At 40.6% G+C, this 8,377-nt stretch overlaps 1 protein-coding gene across 1 annotated transcript in view; it reads right to left on the bottom strand.

Annotated features, from left to right (window-relative positions):
• pnp6 (purine nucleoside phosphorylase 6) overlaps positions 1-6,573 on the bottom strand; it is a 14,900-nt gene extending 8,327 nt beyond the window's left edge. The window contains exon 1 of the mRNA XM_016270034.1: positions 6,563-6,573. The gene's annotated coding sequence lies outside the window, so the exon portion shown is untranslated. The remainder of the gene's footprint in view (positions 1-6,562) is intronic.
• Between the last annotated feature and the right edge of the window lie 1,804 nt (positions 6,574-8,377).

The raw sequence follows: 8,377 nt of genomic DNA, 5'->3' as shown, positions 1-8,377 counted from the left end.
CCCCCCCCCCCCCCCCCCCCGTTGGATATTGTGGGGCGCGTGGATGCGCCTTCCAGGAGGGGGAATAATGTCAGTACTGTGTCTTGTGTTTTGTTCCCCAAGTGCCCAAAAACATTGCATTCAGTTGCCAATTCAGTATTTTCTAAAAGTACTTCTTTTTAACAAGGGTATAATCAGTACTAAACTATATGTTGTTGGTGCAATATCTCAAACTGCATATCATGTCACAACGAGAGAGTAATGCACCACACCCGTGTTTAGTTATGCATTAAGCTATTATTATTATGCTATAATGCATACATGCTCAACACTCTTGATTTTGGAACAACTTCTGGGTGGATGAGAAAAGGAAAAAGAGAAAAGAAAATGACCTTAATAAAGTCACAATGAATGAATAATAGGTGAGTGAGTGAAAACATTACTTTCTTCAGTATACGTACAAATCACTGTATAAAAGAGCAAATAGATGCATTTTTGATATCTTTTTTAAATAGTTTAAGCTATGAAAGAAAAACAGTCCTGTCAGAGATGTGTTTTTGCTTTGGTAGGAATGAGAATTAGTTGCTATGTCAAATTCAAAACTATACGATTATTTAATTCACCAACACACCTACATATGTGCAAATTACATGTAAAAGTTTTGAAATTATATTAGACATGGTCAGGTCAAAGAGGGCAGACCGTTTGCCTAATGTTACACTGATTAGTGCTCAGGGGAAAAAATATACTTCAGGATTTTAGTCTAATTTCATAAATCTACTGCTGAGCATCTTGATGACTAAAATAAAATGTTTTTCAAATGTGTTTATTGTTCCATGACATAAGATTATGGTATCTCGTACAGACCTCTCTTTACTGTTCTTTGATATTTTAATCATATCTAACTCTGCATGCGAACACAATGAAAAATAAAGTTTGTTTGTGGTTTGGTACAGGTATCCTCACTGTTCAGGCCCACCACAAAGCGTCTTTATTTACGCACAACAATCAGTGAGCTGTTTACGGAGAACGTTCAGTAGCCCGGTGCCATGGCGACCAGTCATGGTAATCACAACGCTCAAAGTTGAGAAATGTGCGCTCGAAGAAGAATGTGGGGGCATTTAAAATGCTTTATTAATTTTTATTGTTCTTAGTTTATAATGTAGCCGTGTGGTTATTTTACAAACATCTTTTTTAAACGTCTTGTGTTTCGGATAAACACAACATTATCAATGACGCGACCTAGCATGCGAATGGGGTCTAGCCACCTGATTCAGGGTTAAACATTTATCGCTTGTCATCGTCAATCACGCAAGAAACCAGACATTTCTGCCTTTAGCAGTAGATTTCATTTTACACAAAAAACGTGAGTCAGTTTGTTTCAAAATGCCAGCCTCGACCAAGCTTCTCACTCAAACCTCCGAAGTTCACGAGAAGGGTCTGGCTGCAGCCTTGCACTTGCACTCTCAGACGTGTATTCTCAGACTTGCACTCTCAGGCTTGCACTCTCAGACTTGCACTCTCAGGCTTGCACTCTCAGACTTGCACTCTCAGGCTTGCACTCTCAGACTTGCACTCTCAGACTTGCACTCTCAGGCTTGCACTCTCAGACTTGTACTCTCAGACTTGCACTCTCAGGCTTGCACTCTCAGACGTGCACTCTCAGGCTTGCACTCTCAGACTTGTACTCTCAGACTTGTACTCTCAGACTTGCACTCTCAGGCTTGCACTCTCAGACTTGCAGTCTCAGGCTTGCACTCTCAGACATGCACTCTCAGGCTTGCACTCTCAGACTTGCACTCTCAGGCTTGCACTCTCAGACTTGCACTCTCAGGCTTGCACTCTCAGACTTGCACTCTCAGGCTTGCACTCTCAGACTTGCACTCTCAGGCTTGCACTCTCAGACTTGCACTCTCAGGCTTGCACTCTCAGGCTTGCACTCTCAGGCTTGCACTCTCAGGCTTGCACTCTCAGGCTTGCACTCTCAGGCTTGCACTCTCAGGCTTGCACTCTCAGGCTTGCACTCTCAGGCTTGCACTCTCAGGCTTGCACTCTCAGGCTTGCACTCTCAGGCTTGCACTCTCAGGCTTGCACTCTCAGGCTTGCACTCTCAGGCTTGCACTCTCAGGCTTGCACTCTCAGGCTTGCACTCTCAGGCTTGCACTCTCAGGCTTGCACTCTCAGGCTTGCACTCTCAGGCTTGCACTCTCAGGCTTGCACTCTCAGGCTTGCACTCTCAGACACTTGCGCTTCCGCTAGCGACGTCACTTGCAGTCTTTTTTAATTTTTATTTAAACAGAACAGCAAATATGAACGTGCATTATGAAACGCATTAAGTGATTTTAAAAGGATCAACTCCGTACAGGCAAGCAGACGAGCCCAGAACGCAATGCATTAAATTGCACGTTAAAAGTTCCTCCCATAGAAAATCATAAATAAAACATGTAATGTAGCTTAATGGACAAAGACAATGATATAAAAGAGCTGTAGACAGTTTATTCTATATGGAAAAACGCTTAACGCGAAACTTTGCATGTTGCGTTTATTCTGGGCTCACCTGCTTGCCTGTATATTAGTTATGTAGGCTATATTTTAATAATGAAGAGCATTGAGTTTGGTCTTTATCATCTTAGTCCATTATGCCACATTATGGCACGTTTTGCGGTGTGGGAGGAAAATACTACATACATATTCATTATATTAATAAACTGTATATTGAATTGGATATTTTAATAGCATCTTAATACATTAAGCCATGTTAAGTGTTTATGTTTTTCTACAAGAGGAAAACGCTTAGCGAGAGTTTGCGCATTGCGGAAGGTATCGGAGAGTGCAAGTGGCAATTGCAAGTGACTTCGTAATTTAGTTTCTTTTGTCTTGTCTTCACCACCTGGTAAAATGTTGAGAGATTCAAACAAAAATAATAAATAAATAGAACAAAATAAAAAATAAAGACTGCAAGTGATGTCGCTAGTGGAAGTGCAAGTGTCTGAGAGTGCAAGTCTGAGAGTGCAAGAGCAAGTCTGCAGCCAGACCCTTTTGAAGTTCAGGTGAGAAGATGCCAGCGGGATTCAAAACAAAAGTGGTGGCACCCCGAAATCCCAAACTGGTCAAACGGGAGGAAAATTTTGCAAAGGTGAGCATTTTAATATATCTTAAAACTGTATTTTTAAAGCAGCAGGTTACCCTTATTATTAACTAAAATCCCTGCCTCCAAACGGAGCACTAACTATTATTAACTTAATTAAACTATTTACATTAACATACCAGACTTACTGTACTTTCACTAGGACACCAAATCCTACACTACATTATGTATTTAACAAAAATATTTTCTGAGTCTGACCATAAAGAATAATAGATTTTTATGTAAATTTTTTGATTGACAGGTGGTTGATTATAAGGTGTTGAGTGTTGACAAACGCTGTTAATGAAGTATCTGATAAACCAGTTCCTTTTAAACTTCTTATTATAGCTCTAGTCGCATGCGTCTAGTCTTTATTTACTGTAATGGGATTTATTTACTATGTCTCCTTTTTATTTTTGCTTATTATTAAATATTGATTAACTGGTTCAGGTGTGTTGATTGGGGATGGAGCTGAAATCTGCAGGACTGTAGTTCTCCAGGAGCAGGTTTTGAGAATCCTAGTTTAGCCAAAAGACATGCAAAGTTTATCAATTCATTTCAGTTTAATTTATTTCTATAATGCTTTTCACAATGTGCATTGTTCCAAAGCAGCTTTATGAAGAATAATTTATGCAATATAAATTTATGCAGAATATAGGAAAATATTTTGTTATATAGTGGATAAATGCACTCATAACAGTCTGCATATGCCTTTGCAGCTGATTCCATCTGTATATGCTCGAGAAATGTGCCAGACTTCAGAAGAGTGATTATCAAACACTTATGAGATGCATCCACCCCAAATCTTGGAGCTCTTAGATATCATATATATATATATGTGAGACCACACATCACAAGGTAAAATATCAGCATTTTACAATGCTCAGCTCTATCGCTTAATTATTTAGTTTGTTCTTCTGCATCACTGGTTCCAAGTATCTTAGCAGCAACATTTTCAAAGTTAATTAAGGTCATCATCACAGTTTCTCTCTGGGGAGATACTTATGGCTATTAATATGTATAGTATAGCAATTGTAGCTTTTTACAGTACCTTTGTACTGCAGAGTTCTGCATTTACATAACAATATTGACTTACTAAAATGTGAGTCAAACTTGATGTGACGGATGTAGTTATATGAAAAAATCTTCTCAATGACGAATGCTATGTGTTCTGCCTCCACCCAACCCTGGGTGTGTTCCATCTGATTTTTCTCACACAACACAATTCACAGATGTTTTTCCCTTAATAAAGTGAACATTTGAATTCAAAAGTATATTGAGCCATTTTCTACATTTTACATTTCAACATTTCATCAGATATTATCTAAAAGTTTGACTGTGTTTTTTTAAATACAGTTTTCCTCATTAGATTTGGACCAGGCCATGTTTCAGCCATACACGTCTGAGATTGTGTTTCAGAACTACTCACCATTTAAGACATACAAGGTGCCTTTAATTGTCTTTACAAATCTTCTTTATTGCACCTTTGTATTTTGGCATATATCTGACCTAGAGGATACAGTATATGATTTTGTTAACCTATATTGGAAGCTTGTAGTCCATGCCATTCTAATTCACACCATTCAACATCTTGCACTATTCCTTTAAGACAATTAGGCATTATTTTGTTCATTTTCATGTGTAATGAACACTGGTTTAACAAAGATATGTTGCTAACCATTGCAGGTTCCTCGGCTGGTAAAGGTGATTGAAGAAGACTCACTTTATTTTAAAATGGTCAGCCCACTAGATGCTCCAATGTGAAAACCCTCCAATGTGGCTGAATTACAACAATTCTGCATAGATGAGTGGACCAAAATTCCTCCACAGCACTGTAACAGACTCATTGCAAGTTATCGCAAATGCTTGATTGCAGTTGTTGCTGCTAAGGGTGGCCCAACCAGTTCCCTTTCATGGGAACTTCGAACTGCGTCCTCTAGGGGTCGCTATGGGGAACGCCTCTGTGTGACCCGTGTCTGAAGCATACATTGAAACCTTTCGTGATCGTCGGCTGTGCACAAGAGTGAGCCGCTGGAGGATGATGTTATTTCATTAACATTATCTGATTCAGGGGCCATTGCTCCTGCGTATGATGAGCTTTTGGAAATTATGGATCGCGCCACGGCGAGGCTTTACTTGCCGTTAAGCGGGTGAAGAAAGTGACGTCGCAATCATACTTCCTGGATCATGCAGCCATAACACAGGCTTCTGCGGGAGCCTTCGTGATCATCACGCCCCTGGCGCGTCACTGCAAAAATGTCCTGGACATCCGGGCTGGGGTTACGCTTTCATGCTAGCCTGACTGGTCTACCGTGGTATTCGTAAGTGTGCACATTATGCTTTGCCCACTTTTCTAAAACCCTGTATGGTAAGAGCTACGCGCAAAGACTTCGTGCTCATTTTGAGGGGTTTAAAACCCTGCTTCCACCTTGGGCACCACTCCTCCTATGTATCCTCTGGATACCTACTTAACAGGGTGTTGCTACTAAGGGTCTGTTGAGACAGTTCCTTCAGCCCATACAAAGAGAAACATGCGGTAGCCCCTGTGTGACAGGCCAAGACTAGTATGATTCTAGGCTCTTGGTCGTATTCCCTTAAAGGAATCTATTTCTGATTCCAAGCCTTGAGCTCTACCCCGGGCCCAGGAGTCTGGCCCTAACAGGTAAGTATTTTGGGGTATGTAGCCTAGGCCTTTGGCCATAGGGAATAACGTCACTGACAGCCATCTAACGTCCCAGGGGCGACTCCCATAGCAATATGGTAGAGTTGGTACTTAGTGCTCGACATGGTTCTGGCTTGCACTCCCCTCAGCATGGTGGCGTGGGTATACCGTTCCCCATAGCGAAAGGGAACGTCTCAGGTTACTTATCCGCTGGGTCAAAACAACCCAATTGCTGGGTTTGTCCCTATTTTACCCAGCACTGGGTTGTATTTAACCCAGCATTTTTTAGAGTGCGTTAGGCTATTTTGATTACCCCATTACAGTCACTTTACAGTCAGTACTATGCTCATAAAAATATACTTACTTATAGGTTTAAAATTCTACATGTCACATTTATTGTCCAACTACAAATATTTCACCGAAATGTATATTTTAGTCAGAAGTCAGAGCTCGACTGTTTGGCGGCGGCGCTCGTTCACTGAAGTTTAGCAGAGAATCCCAAAGCAGAAGGCTCATGCACTTCTGACAGAAAAATGGAAATATTTCCATGGATTTCTAACATTTACAGATGGAGAATATACCTGTGAAATGTAAGTTATGCATTCAGGAAGACAGCATCTGAAACACACTAAAACAGCTCGAGTAGCCTATGTCTCTGTCAGCGGCACACGCAGCCTTTCAGTCAGAGCATCTGACAGGCCGAGCCGCTTAAACTAATATGCGAAACCAAACTATAAACTATGTCTTACCAGTTTTTAATGGCCTTAATATGAAGCTTGTCATATGTTTATAACAAATTGGATTATGCACTTTCTCCACAGCAGCTCAGTCTGTGTCCTCCGCTATATTTTCAGATGCACTCGTATCAAACTACTGTATATCGATATAAACAGTATTGCCTCATATTGAATCGCTTATAAAGAAAATATCGATATATCGCTGGGTATACCGCCCAGCCCTATTGGTTATACATAAATTTTCATTGTTAGTGTACTCATGAGCCAATTGCTTGTATTTCAATGAATGACCAAAAAAATGTTATGCAAAACATGCAAAAACTGCCACACAGTGATGTCTGTAATTCTGTCTCTACAACACAACAAACCTCAAAGTCAAGTCTCATTTTAATGTTTAACATATCTTTAAGAAATCTGAGAAAGTACTTTTGTAAGCACAGTACACTGGAGACTTAGTGTTTCCACCACGGCCACTCATTTGTCCATTAGTGACCCTTGTGCAGTCTGTGATGTGACCTGCTAATCTATTTTGGTTTGGCAAAACATTAATGCAGATTTCTTCATACATTAATTCAAATAGAGTCACTTCAGATAGAGCTGTGGTGGCTCAGTCTGAGAAAGACAGTATTATTTCCTCTCTTGCTTGTATTCTCCGTCAGGTTTTGCATGTGATTGAGGATTACGGATTAATTCCTCAATACAGTAATTCCCAGGTTCTGGGATTTATTTAAAATAGGATTGAACAATTGATTAAGGACACCATATGTACCAGATGTACAGTACCATATTATATTTAGATTTGTTTTGAGGCCTTGCCTTCTTCAAGGCTTTATGTTCCTCTGTATATCACCACTGAGATTCAGATGCTTGTAATTGTAGGATTACATCCACAAACTCATCTGTGTGACTGAACGTGAGAAGTTTGAGGTACTCATTTGTGCAGTTGGGCCACGTGCCATCTTGGACTTTCCAGATAGTCTGCATTTCCAAGTTTGTCCATTCAAGTGCTTGTCCCAGAGAATTCTGCTTGTGCGAAACATAGGAAAATGTGAGGCTAAATTTCAGCTGAACACATGCAGGTAAAAGAGGCGTGTCAGTGCAGATTTTTTGGACATTGAGTTGTATAGATAATTCCATGTTTCTTTTGATGATTGCATCTATAATAGTGTATATGTTCCCCACAGCCCATTTTCTGTAGAGCCATCCATAGGGACTCTTGATGTTGGTCAAAGCAGGCAAGTCACTGTTGAGTTCTTGCCTAAAACAACAGGGGATCACAGCCAGGATTTGCTGCTGCACTGCCATTCAGGTATTTACTGCTAAGCACATCACCATCATCTGCTCTTCCCACAAACTCACACACTGCTATATGTCACTATTGGCGCTTTTCCACTGCATGGTACGGCTCGGTACGGCTCACTTTTAGGGGGTTTTCCACTATGTACAATACCTAGTACCTGGTACTTTTTTTAGCGAGCTGTACCGATACTAAAATGTGACATGTAAACACTGCAGATTACTGATTAGTCAGACAGAATCATCACTACCATCGTCATTGGATTTGTGAAACGAGACACCAAACCCGCTAGATTTAAATAGTCAGCAACAGCCACCGCAGTGTCATTTCTTCGCATTATTTTTTTAAACGACTGGCTTTAAATGACTGTTGCACTCAACATGAAAAAATAAATGGCTGTATCTTGGTCAGTAGACGAGGTGGCAGCGCATCTATAACAATCAGTCTATAATCCCACCCACTTTGCAGTGGAACCAAGCCAAAGTAAAGCGATCCGAGTCGTACCACGCAGTGGAAAAGTGGCTTATGACAAAGGTACTGAATTCCATACGCACACACCTCCTACTTAGCAAGTG

Source organism: Sinocyclocheilus grahami, unplaced genomic scaffold (genome assembly GCF_001515645.1).
Source record: "Sinocyclocheilus grahami isolate Dianchi unplaced genomic scaffold, SAMN03320097.WGS_v1.1 scaffold55.1, whole genome shotgun sequence".
NCBI lineage: Eukaryota > Metazoa > Chordata > Actinopteri > Cypriniformes > Cyprinidae > Sinocyclocheilus > Sinocyclocheilus grahami.
The sequence above is the reverse complement of the archived record's forward strand: the minus strand, read 5'-3'. Positions and strand labels throughout refer to the sequence as shown.